This window comes from Anomalospiza imberbis, chromosome 7 (assembly GCF_031753505.1).
Source record: "Anomalospiza imberbis isolate Cuckoo-Finch-1a 21T00152 chromosome 7, ASM3175350v1, whole genome shotgun sequence".
Taxonomy (NCBI): Eukaryota; Metazoa; Chordata; class Aves; order Passeriformes; family Viduidae; genus Anomalospiza; species Anomalospiza imberbis.
The window spans coordinates 37,651,977-37,666,012 of NC_089687.1; the positions used below are offsets into that span (position 1 = coordinate 37,651,977).

Below are 14,036 nucleotides of genomic sequence, written 5' to 3' on the forward strand. Positions count from 1 at the left end.
TGGGAGACCTCAGCCTGTTGTTTTTAGCAGCTCACCAAAGCGCTTAAGGAGAATTCCTCCTCCTCCACTGATTAATTTCTGGCATGGAGCACAAAATAGCTCTTGCGTCAATAAATCGTCACAGCCTTTGCTTGTCTCTGTCAGCGTAAATACAGTTGGACTCTAACACACCCCCAAGTAGGCCAGAGGTTGCCAGTTTTGCAGCTGCACGGTGGTCAAGTCCAAGAGTGCATGGCTGGGGTGTCAGAGCTGCTGCAGTTCATGTTGGGAGCCCCTTCGCCCCCCACCCCTCCTTAACTTCTTAGCTTCTGGAATTCTACTCTAGTTATGAAGTTACTGTTCTGCGCCTTAGAGCATAATGATATTGGGTGCATCTGTTTGATTTACTGGGAAAGCAGGAGTGAGTTTGTGGCTGTGAGCAAGGGTTCTGCTCAGTGACTCCCAGCCCTCATTTCACTGCTTCACCTCCCATCACTTGGTAGGCTCCTTTTCAAGCTGCTTGCTCGGACTTCTTTTTTTTTTTAATTTTTCTTTAATTTTTAATTTTTTTTTTACTGGTAGTTCTGGTGTTTGCTTTTGTTGGGGAAACCGTGGATAGCAGTTGCACAAAAGAACGTGATGTTTTGGGAGCGATTGCCCAAATCATTGGGCAACAGGGACTTGATCTTTAGATGTTCCAGCCGTCAGATGAAAGAAACTTTCTGCAAAGCCATTTGCTGGAAAAACTGTTGTGCAAACGGGGTGGTGAATGCTGCTGGAAATGGGGAGGGGGGTGAGAAACCTGGAAAGTGGGTCACCCTCCTGCACTCGGGATTCTTGCAGGGAAGCTCGAGGGAGCTGCTGGAGAGGCTGGGACCATCCACTGGCAGCTTCTGAGTCACAGAGTAGGATGGAAACTGCTGGCTTTTTGCAGAGGTTTCTCCTTGGAGCGTGCCCTGGTGGAACTGCTCTCTGGGCTTTCCTGGAGCACGTTCCTCCTCCCACTGGCAAGGCTGCCCCCGCAGCTGCCCTGCCTCTAAATGGAGCAGTTGAGCAGACTTGAGAACGAGAATGATTTAGAAATGTTTCTAAAATTTAGATTTTTTTTTTATTGTTATCTCTTAATCTACATCTAAATACAAACACAAACTGCTTGGTGGAGGGGCGGGGGAAAATTCCTCAATATCCCACCTGTGGATGAAAACTCTTGGCAGATATTTTTGCCAGTTTTGAGAAACCAGCTGTAGCTGCTCTAAACCAAACTGTTCCATTATAGACTTCTGCATTATATTCCTTCTGTCCTTTTTAAAACAACCAGCCTGTGGATGCCAATGGATCAACACTGGAAGGGCAGGCCTTGATGTGATTTGGGTTTGGAAGAAATTCCAGAAGTAGAACACCTATTTTGTGGAGAAAACTGTCTGCTCAAGGTGACTTGCGTTGCCAGAAAGGAGAGCACGGCTTGCTCTCAGCCTCATGCAGGGATTTGATAAACTCTCTATTTTCTAGGATTTCTCATCTAGTTCCTTAGGCCTTCTTCCTCCTCTCTGGAGCTGCGAACTAATATTCACAAAGAGATTTATGTGTTTTGGCCAAAATGCAGAATGTGTGCAAAGAATATGCCCGCTGCCCTTTTCCCCCATAACGGGTGGAGGTCCGAGAGTGAAAACACAGGTTTAAAAGAGTTTTCCTGATCAGTTTGTTTATTCCTTGGTCTGCAATGCGCAGGGTGGTGCTGGGGGAGCCACAAGGGGTTGAGGTTGCAGGAAAAGGCAGCGGTGGTTGTGCCACTGGGGCTCTCTGGCAGCTGCCTGCCCATGCTTGTGTCGGGGTGCAGGCTGCCTGGGCTCTTCCTGCTTTTCTCTTTCTTGTTGTTGATGCCAGCGTGGTGTTTTGGCTCTGCAGCGGGCACAGAGCAGCTCCCCTGATGTGGCTGCTGTGTGTCTGTCCAGGCTCCTTCTGTCTGAGCTGGCCAGAGTTTATTCCTTAGGGCTGGGGCTGGGCTTTTCCACAGCCTGGTGTTGGGTCCGGGTGTTGGAGCCTGCTGATCTCACACCCGCTCTCACCTGAGATTTTCCCATCTCAGGTGTCTGGCTTGCCTCTGAACAGAGCATCATGTGGCGTGCTGTGGGCAGTGAGTGATGCTGGGGTGAACACAGAGCTGCAGTTTGCTGAGTGAAGCTGTGTCAGCTCAGGGTGTGCTTGGCTTTTCCTCCTGCCCTGGACCTGGGTGCTGGAGAGCTGGAGATCCCCACTGATCAGGCTGGGACGTGGGGAGGTGGTTGGTTCTGGGAGCTCTCTGGGATGCCCATCCCACACTGAGGAGTCTTTGACTTCCTTTGTGCCTGAGGTCAAGTTTTTTTTTCTTGTAAAGCACTTGGAACAGGCTGCTCGGTGCAGTGGCCTTGCCACCTCTGGAAGTGTTCAAAAAAACATGTGGACTCTAAAATTAATTATTTCCTTCCTATTTCAGCTTGTGTTTCATGGCTGGGGCTGCTTTCTTCAGCAGAGGCAGGCAGGAGAGTCCCTTCAGGAGCCACCAGTCCCCAGAGCTGGGTTCTGTAGTCGCAGCAGCCCAGCTCTGCCGTGGGATGAGCCCTCCCTCCCGGGGAAGGTGAGCTAGGATAAAGAGATGTGCTTATGGTGTCTTGTTTGGCTTTTCAGGCTCCTGAAGCCAGAGAGCTCTGGAGCAGAAGGAGCTTGTTTTTCTTCAGAAATCATGATGCAGTAGTTGGTTTAGGCATATAAACATCTGTGGCTTGAGCAGGCAGAGGTATGAGACACACTTGTGTTGGGAGATGAGTTCTGTCTCACTAGAAACTCCTTTTTCCTCTTGCAAGAAACAACTGTGGGACTATTTCTTTTGAACATCAGTGGGTTTTTCACCCCCCCAAAATCTTCAACTGGTTTTATTTTGCAGTAAGAAGCAGTAGGTAGTGTTTAGGAACTGTTGTTGGGGAGATTGTATCTGGCAAAGACATCATCTCACCAACAGCTTTCAAAGATTTTGAAATAGGCAGAATGCTCAGTATTGGCTCCTTTAATATTTTTTCTTACTGTTTCCCACCAAGCCTGTGTTTCCATCATGTCTGCGAGCTTCACTGGTTTTGTCACATTTACAAGTTGTTAATAACATCTTGGTTTGTTAATATATTCTCGGGATTGGCAAATTCGACGTGATTTATCTGCTTAGATCCGCATTATTTACTGCTCTGCCTCTTCCAAGTTAATAATTTCCCTGACTAAGGATACCTTTGTGCACAGGGAAAGATGCAGGGAGGAAAAATCCGCCTTGGATGTTTCTCCTCCCTCCTCCCAAACTGAAACCAGTGGAGGCTGCTGGCCACTTTCACTGGTCATCCGCTGAGTCCTTTAATTAGAACATTTCTGATTCGGAGCTTCCACATCTCCTGGCTCAGGCCTTGGATGCTGGCAGAGGCATTTGAGCTGCGCTGTCTCTGGTCCCCACATTGTAATTTCAGCTCAAGCCCTTTCTTAGATGTTGGGGAAATGAATTGAGGTTTTGTGTGGGGTGTTTTACCCCTCAGCACTGGGGGGCTCATGAAATGATGCTATGGGTGCAGGATGACAAATGCTGTGACATCTAACGAGGGATCACTCCGAGCATCCCATGCCTTGCTGTGTGGCTTCTTGGAGCTGCTGACCTCTGCCGAGCGCCCTTGGCCGTGCCAGCCCGGCCGTGTGCTGGCAGCTGGGAGATGTTTTGTCTGGCAGCAGGGAAAACTTGGTGCTGGTGGGAAGAGCTGAGAGGGCGGAACGTGCGGTGTGTGCCAGGTTTGAGACGGCCATCGGTGCCTGGCATGGCCGTGGCAGCTCTTCCCTGGTTGCCAGAGGTGCCACGAGTGCCAGAAGCTCGGGGGGTGCAGCCCAAACGGGACTGGGGCTCGCTGGGCACGTGTGGCTCTGGATTAATTGTCCTGTGCTCTAAATGAGTGGTTGTACACGGAGCAGGCACGTGGCACGGCTCTGCTCTCAGCAGGTGAAGCTACAGCAGGAAAACACCTCCGGCTCGGCAAGACACAATAGCAGAGCACAGGGAGCTGGGCTGAGGCATGTGAAGGATGTGGGATCTGTGATACTGGGGGCTTAAAGGCAAAAATAGCATCATTTATAATAGTAAAAGCGAAGGCTCCTGTGCGACGCCTTTGCATTCTGCCAGTCTGTAGTGAATGGAGGAGTAGTTTGCTTACAGATGACAAGCAGGGATGAATAAGCACTTAAAATTTCTGGTGCTGGAGAAGCAGCTTTTCCATCTTGGTCCCTGAGCTAATCAGTCTTGCAGTCCATTTCCTCAGAGTGTCACTTGCTGCTTGAAATACAAGTGTTGGGAAGCATGGAATTAAAATTCTCTTCACATCCCTTGGCCTTCCTGAGGGGTTCCCTGTTCTGCCCTTGGCATGCTCCAGGACGTGTTTTGACTGGGCTGTGTGCTGATTTTGGAGAGGACCCCTTTGCTGCCTGGTTTGCCCCCCAGCAGCAGGAGGAGATATCCGAAGCACAATCCATGGCCTCCTTCACCCGCTATAAACATGCCATCGCCACAGACTAAATCCCTGATGTGTTTTAGTGGATGGACACCTGAGGATCGCCTGGAGGTGAAATGAAAGAATAAACACATTAATTTGGATGCTTGAAGAAGAGCAGCGAAGTGTGGATAGGTGTAAAGTTATGTCCTGGAGTAAGGAACTGCTGTCCCTTGAGGTCTCAGTGCTGGGGCTGTTGGCTACAGCAGCTCTGCCTCTGCCCCTTGCTCTTGTCCTCTGTGCTTAATTTCCATGGAATTTCCATGGGGACACCTTAAGTATTTTAGCTGTTGGAGTTTTGTAATGGGAGGTAACTTTTTTTTGTTTGTTTGGTTGGGTTTTTTTTTGTTTTTTTTTTTTTTTTTTTTTTTTTTTTTTCTTTTTTCCTTCTTTCTTCCCTTAAGCTGCTGCTTTGTGGGCTTTCTAAGGACCTAGTTCAGGGTGGAAACAGAGGGAAAAGCACCCCATTTTAAGGAGTGGAATGCAACTAGTGCTGTGTGTTTCTTCTAAGTCAATACTATTAATTGCTTTCTTGCTGCTTAATGATAAACTTGTTAAGACGTGGCCAGAAGTGGTTCTCTGGCCAGGAAAATGTCCTTTTTGCTGTTGTGTTTGCCCGAGCTGGCAGTGGAGATACCTGTAGTACCTGAGGAATGGGCCTCCTGAAAACTGGTATTTTGGAGCATTTTTCCACTTGCCTGCCCATGACTAATGCCTGCACCATTTCTGGTGTCATCCTCGCACCACGGTGCTTGGATGTGTGCTGATTCGTTTGAGGACAATGTGAGGAGAAAAGCCTTTGGAAACCAGCAGGCGTTGCAGCAATGTCCACCAGGGCTTTTATTATTTTCATATTTGACTCAAGCTTGAATGTCAGTGACCTCCTGCTCGGAGAGGTCCCATCCACAGGGAGCCTTGGCAGGCGTTTCCCAAACAGAGCATGGAGATCTTGTACCCTCTTACAGGATACATTTTACACCCTTGCATTGCAGTTGAGAGAGGGTCCCATGCTTATTTCCTTCAAAAATAAGTTGTGGTGGTGAGGTTGGCAAGTCCTCAGGGGAATTGGTCTCTCCTGAAGGTATGAATCCAGTCTTAGGCTGGGTTGTACCTTGGGAAGCTGAATGTTACCCTGAACAAGTGTCCTGCCTGACAGTGAGAAGCACAAGGTGTTTTAGCCTCTAAGAAGGAAAACAGCCCAAAATGAGAACAGAATATAGAATCATATGTGAGATGAGTTTATAATTCTGGCCATTTTGGTACTTGCTAATCTGACGGTTTTGCTGGCCCAAAAGGTGAAGGTAAAGAAGGCTAGGCTGGCAATTAAATGTGCAGTGAGAAGCTTAGGGGAGACTTAAAGTTTGGGGCTACTTGCTGTTTGTGTGAACCGTGGAAAATATTTTGTGAACAAAAGTTTCCATTAACATGGGGTTTGTGAATAATTCAGATTATTGCAGATCAAATTTCAGAGAGAAGCACTGAAGCATCATGAGCTCCTTGATTTTACAGCTTTTGGTGTGTTCATTCCTACGTGCTGGTGTTTCGGGGAGGGAAGGGGGATTCTCTGGGACCTGGGCTCAGCTGAGTCAGCTTTATTAGCACTGCACGACTTCCTGAATTGCTGCCGAGGAAGGATGTGCTGTTGACTCAGAAGAAAGTCTGTGATGTCTGGGGACAGGGTCAGCGAAGCGGATGCCCGAGTTCCAGCGTGCTCTTGAGGCTGTGAATCACTGTGACAGCTGAAGTGAGTGAAAAGTGCCATTTTCTTTAAAAAAAAAAAAAAAGAGAAGGTGGAGGAAGGCCCCAGAGGTCGCACTTGGTTAGATAACAGGGCAGGGTGGAATTTGTGGTTTGCATCATTAAATTTGGCACTGCCTTCACCTGAGTGTTTCGCCCGGCTGTAAACTCGTGCGTTCCCTGTGGCTCGCTCCTGTAAACTCCGTCTGCACAGCTGCGAGCTCCGTCGTGTGCAGACTCAATTCCTGAACTGGATCCGGACAGCGGAGGATTTTCTGTACGGAATCTTCTATTAAAAACACGCCCACACTCCCCAATCAGCCTTACTTTTCCTCTGCAAACTGCTCATTTGTCTCCGAGTGCTCTGTCTGCCTCGAACACGCCTGTGTGTGTGGCATAGCTTGAATTTTTATGCCAAGGAATGTAAACACCAAATCCGCACAAGACTTGCTGAAGAACTCTGGGGCTCTGGTGCATCATCTGTTTGTTATGTAACCTGATAGAATGGGAGCGAAATAGAACCCAGATGTCAAGGCAGAGCAATTACAATTTTTCATCTGCGAGTGTTACAGTAAATGCACTTTGTGTTCCTTCCCCCCCTCCCCGAATGTGGGGTTTTATTTGGGAAAGTGCTGCGGGGGACCTTGGAGCTCTCAGCATGGCTCTTGCTTAAAGACTTTGTTATTCTGTACTTGTGTTCCTTAATGTAATTAGAGTCTGTGCTACTCCAGATCCATGAGCCAGCGTTATTCCTAACTGGAAATTAACTGGACACAAGGGCTGAGTCTCAGGAGAGCCCCTCCGCATGTCCAGCTCTGTGGGTTACATGGTCAAGACGCACTAAATTTAGCATTCCAAGGGAAACTGCTTTGCTTGTCATGTTTAAATTTGGCAAGAGAATCCCCTCAGAACAGGTTTGGTGCGGGCTCTGCTGGGGATTCCGGAGCTGGAGGAACATCTGGGAGGGGAGCAGATGGGAGCTGCAGTTAGCTCGTTTGCTCCAATTTGCCGTACGACGAGGAGGGTAAAAGGGAAAATGGATAATCATTGATTCTCTCTGGTGGGGAAAAGGATTCTTCCACCGCTAGTTTATCCCAGAGGTTTATCTCTGCTGTCTTCCATTAAATAAAGCAAGCCCTCGGTTGAGAGAGGGATTGATGCACGTCTATCTTGCTCTTCATATGCATCTTCACGAGTTGAGACGTGTGTGTGATTTCACCAAGTAGGAGCTGATGGGATTTTTCCTCTTCCCTTCCCTGATGTTTTTCATCCTCCTGTGCTGATATTTGTTCTTTTGCCGCTGAAGATTTATTTCCTTCTGTCCATTTAAGCTTGGAAGCCCTCGGCAGCAAGTCCTTGCCTGTGGAGTTTGTGCTTGGTCCAAAGGGGCTGGATATCCAGTATTTCTGTGGGAGCAGAACACATCTTGGGCATCCCTCTGTTAAGTACAGATAACTTCAAGAAACCCTTAAATGAGTTGTACATTCCAGGTGAAGGAAGAATTAAAGGTTCTTGCTCCTCCTAAACAGCAAGTTTCTTCCCTTAAAACCAGCAATCAAGGAGAAGAGATCAATGTGGGCGCTTGCTGCCAGCCATTCCCAACAGCATCCAAGCTGTGTCACCTCTCCTTTCAAGGACATCATGGAAAGAGGACTTGGGTGCGTGATACTGCTCAACTCTGCCAACACCCAGTAGTGACTTCTGCACGTTGCCCGTGGAGTCTGAGCTGAAATTGAAGATTCAACTGTTGGAGACACTTTTCCCCCAAATGAAGCATTTACAGAAAACTTTACAACTGCAAGGAAGCAGCAGAGCCTCTTGCACCCATGAAGTCCAGAATCAGGTGTTCCCAGTTTGGAATTGCTTCCTTTCCAGCTCTCCTTCTGCAGAAGAGGAGACTCAGGAGGGACCTCATGGCTTTCTACAAGTACCTGACAAGAGGTTGTGATGAAGTGGGGTTTGGGCTCTTCTGCTGTGCCTCATCTAAAGGATGAGAGGAGGTGGTCTCTCAGGGGAGGTTGAGATTGGGTGTTGAATACTGGATATAGGGAAAAAAAACCACTGAAAGGGTGGTCAGGCATTGCAGTTAGTTGCCCAAGAAGCTAGTGCAATCTCTGGAAACATTCCAGAGGCACCCGGGGGTATCACTAGGAGCGATTATGGTGGTGCTGTGTTGGTGTTTGGACTGGATGATCTTGAAGGCCTCTCCAACCTTGAAGATTCTGTGATTTTTTTTCTAAATGGAGATCATGGAGAGCCCAGACGTGGCCACCATGGAGAACATTCCCTCAGGCTGGTCACGGTGGATGTTTGACCAGCTCTCTTGTAAAGGTGCTGGCGCTCTTCTCACTGAGCTCTGCCAGGCCTGAAGCTCGGGGTGCTCTGTGCCGAGCTCCGCGTAAGCGCTGCTGTGTCATTGACACCAGCCCTTAAAACCACGGGGGTGCGAAACGGGAATGTTGGCCAGCGGACAGGAACGGCTCCCTTCAGTGTCAGTCTCAGAGGACTGGTTTTGAGAAGGAAAGCAGGTCCGTCGAGGAAGCGTGGGGCTCAGCTCCTCTGCCGTGTTGGTCCTGAGCAGCCTCTGTGCCCGTACCCGTGAGCCCGGGGATCCCGGTGTGTGCTGGGGACACAAATGCTGGCAGTGGCAGTCACATGTCCCCGGCAGCTCCTACTATAAAAACAGCAGCTCCGCCGACAGCGACCTTCAGCATGGCTCCTAATGTTCCCCGTGTTATTTTTAACCTGTCTGGGTAAATTTCCAATACAAAGGCCGGTGCCAATCTGATGTGCTCGCTTTTCCAAATCCTTATCTTTTGCTTTCTAGTGCACTGACGCATCAGATGGAACAGCAAGTTTCTGTAAAGCTTTGCTTGTATGGCCACAGCACCAGAGAGAAATATTTCAGCTCTGTTTTACTGCTAAATACATTTATTTTTTCAAGAGGATTTTTTTTAAGATGGGTTTTAACATTTTTTTTTCTTTTTAAAGAAAAAAATACTTGAATTGTGGTTTAAAAATAGCCGAAGGCTGTACTTTGATTAGGTTGCTGTGGCACTGACGTCAGCGGGTGACATTTATCTCTGTATGGATTTGTTGCCCTGTTGACTAAGGCTGTATTTACACAAATGGGGATATTTCTGTCTGCTGTGGGGGGAACCAGCAACAGCTCTGCCCCAGTTGTGTCCTTGCCCTCCGTATTCCTGAACTCTGCCTCTCTCCCGTGCTGCTTCATTCCGTGCTGCAGTGGGGAGTTTTGAAGTGCTGGAGGGTAGTTCTAGGTATTCACATTGCCATGAGGGTTTAGGCATGATGATGATGATGGCTCAGTGGAGAAGGACACTGGCAGAGAGATGCTGAACTTGACTTGGTAAAGCATCAGGTATGAGCCTGCGGGGGTCCTGGCTGGATGGCTCCATGAATAGACAGGTAATGGATGTTCTCCAAATAGGAAATATAGAAAACAGGCCCTGAACAAGTGAACTAAATGTGAAAAAGGAAGGAAAAGAAGTGAGCAGTTTCAGCCCAGCATGGCTTTGAGTGCAGTGTATTTCTCTGTCACTTATTGAATGTTTTCATCTAGCATAGTTGCTGTAATTCACTTTTTTTTTTTTTTAAGCTTTAATTATTGCTCTTGGGGTTTCCTTGGCCCCAAATCCTTCTGTTCCAACAGCAGCAGAAAGCACTAAATTTCCTATAAGCACTCGTCTAAGATCCGGTTCCTGGAGCATAAGGTTACCCAAAAGGAAGTTTCCATAGAATACCAGAATGGTTTGGGCTGGAAAGGACCTTAAAGCCCATCCAGTTCCATGTGCAGGGACACCTTCCACTCTCCCAGGCTGCTCCAAGCCCCGTCCGACCTGGCCTTGGACGCAGCCAGGGATTCAGGGGCAGCCTCAGCTTCTTTGGTCAAGGTTTCTCAAAGTTGTGCCTATTTTAGGGGGAGGCACTTGCCAAAACTTTTAATTTATCCCTGACACGAAGACAATAATAAAGGGAAACCTCTAGAAAAGAACTTAATTAAAGGCTGATACAAATTAACTTGCAGACTTTGTCAATTTATCACACTACTCCAGTATGTTTTCCAAGGAATCGTGGGTTTAAATCCGTGAGTCTTGTCAGCTCTGCAGGGAGGAGGCAGCTGATGCCGGCTGGCTTCAGGAAGGCATGAAACGTGTTTGTGTCTTCTGGAGCTGTGAATTAACTGTGGGACTCCTACGTGATAGGCAGCCAATCACAGATTTGGCAGATTAATCACACTGACTTGTGCAGAGCTTTTACCTGGCCCTCATCCCGTGGCAGGAGGGAAAGAAGCACTAATTAACATCCTGGACACAGAGCCTGCTGACACAGGAGTACATTTTGGGGCTGGTTTCAGGCAGCTGGTACCGTACGCGTGCAATAGATTTTCCCCAAATTTCATAGTGGATGAAACCTGTGGAGTGAAGTGCTGTTATCTCTGCTGCTAACCCATCTGTATCTGGGGACTTTTATCCAAAGTAGCAATTCTGTGGGCTGCACTCACCTGCAGGCTCGCTGCCACTGCTGCAAACGATGTTTTCTCTGGGATCTGGAGCATGGCTCAGAGTAGCTGAGTGTTTCACATTTCACCCCAACGCAGTTGCTGCTTTCTAAACCTCTGTAATCTTCTCTTAAAAAGACAAGGGATCTGGGAGGAGCTGCTGCTGGCATCCGTGCTGGGAGGGAGGGCTTGCTTTCATCCCCTGCCACCATCTCCCCAAATTCCAGCTTTTCCCGTGTCTTGCCTCATAAGTGTCTGGATGAAGACTGTAAGGTCAGTCAATAGTACAGGAGTTTGATAAATGGGAATTTCTATTGGTGTTAGATGTACTTGGATGTCCAAAACAGATATTGAATATGGATATTTATGCACAAATATACCAATGCGTATGTGCATTTCCCGTGCAGAAAGCAGCATCTGGGTGGCATCTCTGTCTGTGGCAGAGGGGTTGGGATGAGTTGATCCTAAAGGTCCCTTCCAACCCACACCATTCTGTGATTCCGTGAGCTTGTCTCCATCCCCAGAGAGGGACCGCAGCCAGCAGTGAGGACAGTACTGGTTAAACATAATATTTTGCATTCACTTGGCCAGGGCTGACTTGAGCTTGCCTTTTTTGTATCTAAAGGAATGAAAAAAGGTCTCCTGGGCACTTCTTATTAGGATGTGAGGAGGAAAATGCCTTCTCACCTGCTGAGGCTGCAGCAGGATGCGTGTGGAGTGTGTTAGCCTGGAGGTCGAAGGGTTTATGACTCTTTGGGAAGACTCTTCCAGGCTCAGAGGGTGTAGTAATTGATATTTAGGGGTTTCTGTTGGGGTAGGTCTGCTGTTTTGGTGCTGGCTGAGCTCCTCTGGGTTTTAAAGCAGCTGCTCAGGTGAAACCTTGGGATCCCTAATGCGATATGCTGCTGCCTCAACTGGAAGAGGTGAATTTTCTGTAGCAGTGCTCAGCATTAACTTCTGCAGTTGCGACAGAGGTCGGAGCGTTGCTCAACAGCCCCGCAGCCCTTTAGGTGCGTGCTGGTTTTGCAATGCACAGCCAGCAGAATTAACCTGGCTACATCACTGGGGGGAAAACAAAGGCTTGCTGGTGGTTTTTCCCCTCTTTTCCAGTGGCTTCTGCTGTAGATGAAAGCGAGTTTCAGGGCCCCGAGCCCTGGGTGTACAGTAAGCAGGCTGCAGCCTTGGTTCTCTCCTCCAGTTTGTCATTAAATTTTAAAATGGAAAGGCGATAAGGAATCTCTGTGCAGGGAACATTCCTCATACCGTAGAGTTAAACTGCAGCTTTTGGGTCCTGCTCTGAAAATCTGATTGACCTGAAAGAGATGAGGTGTGCCCTGGATGATGCCAGATAAAGCAAAGTGCTCACACGTGTGGTTATTGCTTCTCTACCTGCTTATAGCAGCTTCCCAGTCTTTATTTGCTCCGATAGAATCGTTGGAGAATGCTGTGGGGCAGGAGCAAATAACTACTGAAGTAGAAAGAATAGCCTTCAGAGAAACTGGACTTTTCCAAAACAGAAGCTGGATACAGAGCTTCCCATAGAAATCATCCAAAAGGCTCGTGCAGATAGGCTTAAACAAGGATTTATGGTGAGTGAAACCGAGAGAATTGGCTTTAGGCTATTTTAAACAGCAGAAGAATAGCATGGAAGGAGATTATGGCTCTCCTCTGCCTGCATCCAGCTGCATGTGACGGCTTTTGCAGCTGTATTTTTGGAACCTCTTTCCCGAGCTCACCTAGAATCCCCAGCTCGAGGCGTCGCAGCTGCTGCCAGCTCTGCTGCCTGCGAGCAGCTGCTGTATTGACAGGCACGTTTTTACCCTGGGAGATGCCGGCGGTGTGGAAATGAGGGAGAAACAACTGTTTATATAATCCGCCTGTACGGATCAATTCCTGGGAAAACAAGCTGCTCCCTGTCTGCAGCAGCAGCGGCAGCACACACCTTGAGCTGCTATAAATAGCTCCAGTGCCTCTTCCAAGGGCCAGCTCCAGGGCCTTTGTGTTCTGCTGGGGTGGAAAACTGCTCAGTAAACTGGCAGTGATTCCCACCAAGGGGAAAGCAGGGACTCAAGAGTCTTCCTGCTCCTCAGGGATTTTTTGGGAAAGTGCCTCTTCCCTACCTGGATCACTGCTGTACTGAATTTCAGGGAATTATGGAATAGTCTGGGTGGCAAGGGACATTTGGATGTATCCCATTCCTCACCCTGCCATGGGCAGGGACACCTTCCACTAGACCAGGTTGCTCCAAGCCCCAATGTCCAACCTGGCCTTGGGCACTTCCAGGGATCCAGGGGCAGCCACAGCTGCTCTGGGCACCCCGTGCCAGGGCCTGCCCACCCTCACTGGGAAGGATTTCTCCCCAGTATCTCATCCAAACCTGCCCTCCTTCAGCTTAAAGCCATCCTTTCTTGTCCTGTCCCTCCATGCCTTGTCCCCAATCCCTCTCCAGCTCTCCTGGAGCCCCTTTAGGCCCTGGAAGGGGCTCTGAGCTCTCCCTGGAGCCTTCTCCTCTCCAGGTGAGCTCTCTCCCCCCAGCTCTCTCCTTCCCCTAAATGCCAAATTGGTATCCAAGTGATGTAAGTGGTTGATCTGCCAAAGCTCTTCAGGAATCATATCCTTGACATATCTGGAAAATTCTGTGCAGTTTTACAGTAAATATTTGGACTTGGTGATTCTTTAAGTCGCAGTCAAAGCCCTGTGTACCAGGAACATGACTGGGGCCAGCTCTACAGACAGTTCCTCGGTGATGGCAATATTTGCTTTATTTGGGTGAATGACATGATTTTAATCAGACAGAGCAGCACAAAATGAACAAACAAACCAGTACTGAGCGTTTCAGCCACACAAAGCAGAGCAAAGCCGAGGTTCTGCAGCCTTGAGCCATGGCATTTGTGGTGATCCCTGGGTTTTAATGGCTTTGTCCCATGTTCCTCTTGTGGTCTGGTCACTCATTACACAGGCAGTAAAGTTCTGTTCCTTGATCGTGCCATGAGCTGGAGTTCCGGGAGAAGCTCCTTGGAGCCAGGGGAAAACTCTGCTCACTGTGTCAAGGACTCTGCTTTTGCAGACCTCCTGTAATTTAGGAGTTGTGGTTTTTACCATAGTGGAGGCTTTTACCTGAGTGTTTTCATTGGAGGTGGACTGGGGACTCCTGGGAGGGGATTGCTGTGCTGCAGGGTCACTTCCCTGGGTGACTTCTCTCTGCAGCAGCACTCTGAGAGCTTAGCAAAACCAAATTTTCTTTCCACAATCAT

General features: G+C 48.5%; 1 protein-coding gene and 1 long non-coding RNA gene across 13 annotated transcripts in view; one reads left to right on the forward strand and one right to left on the reverse strand.

Moving 5' to 3' along the window:
- The window catches only part of LOC137477514 (uncharacterized), a 302,567-nt gene that overhangs the window by 139,526 nt on the left and 149,005 nt on the right, over window positions 1-14,036 (reverse strand). The window lies entirely within an intron of this gene.
- HDAC4 (histone deacetylase 4) overlaps window positions 1-14,036 on the forward strand; it is a 174,345-nt gene that overhangs the window by 32,891 nt on the left and 127,418 nt on the right. The window contains exon 1 of one of the 12 annotated variants that reach the window (XM_068196708.1): window positions 2,571-2,593. The exons of 10 other annotated variants lie outside the window; for them this stretch is intronic. The gene's annotated coding sequence lies outside the window, so the exon portion shown is untranslated. Of the gene's footprint in view, window positions 1-2,570; window positions 2,594-9,619; window positions 9,643-14,036 lie in introns of those variants that run through there. One more of the 12 variants, XM_068196709.1, reaches the window with a different exon arrangement.